The 1,268-nt window shown below is 40.6% G+C and overlaps 1 pseudogene; it reads right to left on the reverse strand.

Moving 5' to 3' along the window:
* Window positions 1-690: 690 nt before the first annotated feature.
* LOC120590690 (uncharacterized) lies at window positions 691-809 on the reverse strand (annotated as a pseudogene).
* Between the last annotated feature and the right edge of the window lie 459 nt (window positions 810-1,268).

The following is a 1,268-nucleotide window of genomic DNA, read 5'->3' on the forward strand; positions in this document are numbered from 1 at the left end:
TCTGTTTGTCTAAGGCAACCTCTCCTCTGGGAAGCCCTTCCTGGGCACCTCGGCTGACTCCGATTCCTCCTTTCTCTGAAAACTACCAGTCAGTCAATTTAACCAACATTTATTGAGACCTCCTATGTTCCAAGTAGAATGATAGGCATTTCTAGGATTTAATACAAACAAGAAAAGTCCTCTGCCTCAGGTACTAATGAGGAAAGCTGACACATAAAGTATTAGAACCAAATATCTAGAAAAGTCACATAAAATATTTTTTAAAATTTTTTTAAAAGGCAAGAAAAGAAAAAAATCTCTTTGAAGGCATTAGAGTGTTTTCAAAGTCCTGAGGAATTCCAAGGTCAAGATTTAGGAGAGGAGGGAAGACCAGAGGGATAAGGCCAGCAAGTAAAGCCAGTTTATCCCTTCATTTTAATGATGCTTTCAAAAGTAGTGACTAAGAGGCCAAGAAGCTGAGGAGAGCTTTCAGTAGATTCATAGGGCTATGAGGTAAAAATGGAAGTTCAGAGTCTTTCAAGGAGGAGAGGGTTTGGTGTACCCAGGCTCGGGTTTGGGACCCCAAAAGGCTAAACCTCAGGAATAAAGATAAATCACAAATAGACCAATTTTCACAGAGACTGAAGGCCAACATTGAATCATCTCACTTTTTTTAAGGAGACCTTTATTTATTTGTTTGTTTGTTTGTTATGCCTACAGCACCTGGTCTTCCTAGGTGGTCTTCCATCCAAGTACTAACCAGGCCCGACCCCGCTTAGCTTCCAAGATCAGATGGAATTGAGCATGTTCAGGGTAGCATGTTTGTACTTCTTGCCTAGCTGCCCTACAAAAGTAAACTCTCTCTGGAAAAAGATAACAGCATTTAGAGCAGCAGTCCCAACTTTTTTGGCACCGGGACCAGTGCTCATATGAGAATCTAATGTCTGATGATCTGAAGTGGAGCTGCGGCGGTGATGCTAGCACTGGGGAGTGGCTGCAAATTCAGATGAAACTTTGCTCTCTGGCCTGCCACTCACCTCCTGCTGTGCAGGGATTGGGGACCTCTGATTTAGAGGACCAAATTATCTCCATTATTCTTCATATGCAAGTCTGACATTCATCAAATATAACCAGGTATGTAAGATGACAACACATGACTGAAAAACCCAAATAAACAACAGATAGTAGAAATAGATCCAGAGAGTACGGTTATCAGACTTGGACTTTAAAATCTCTATGACTAATATGTTCAAAGAATTAAAAGAAAAGATTAATACTGTTAGTAGATA

The sequence above is a fragment of the Pteropus medius genome, unplaced genomic scaffold (assembly GCF_902729225.1).
Source record: "Pteropus medius unplaced genomic scaffold, Ma_sr-lr_union100, whole genome shotgun sequence".
NCBI classification, from domain to species: domain Eukaryota; kingdom Metazoa; phylum Chordata; class Mammalia; order Chiroptera; family Pteropodidae; genus Pteropus; species Pteropus medius.